Raw genomic sequence first — 202 nt, 5'->3', positions numbered from 1 at the left:
GCTCAATGAGCCCTTTGTGTGCTGTAGAGACACAGCCTTAGAAAAAGCTACATGTGTGAGTTAGGGGAAAAAATTATTCTTGTAGCCACAATTCATCATATCATAACAGTGTTGAGACTCCTGACAAAAGTCTAGCTGAACCAGGGAAATAAATGATTCATGAAACATAGTGAATTCTCCAGAGATCTGAGGTATTTGGAAG

Source organism: Myotis davidii, unplaced genomic scaffold (genome assembly GCF_000327345.1).
Source record: "Myotis davidii unplaced genomic scaffold, ASM32734v1 scaffold259, whole genome shotgun sequence".
NCBI classification, from domain to species: domain Eukaryota; kingdom Metazoa; phylum Chordata; class Mammalia; order Chiroptera; family Vespertilionidae; genus Myotis; species Myotis davidii.
The sequence above is the reverse complement of the archived record's forward strand: the minus strand, read 5'-3'. Positions refer to the sequence as shown.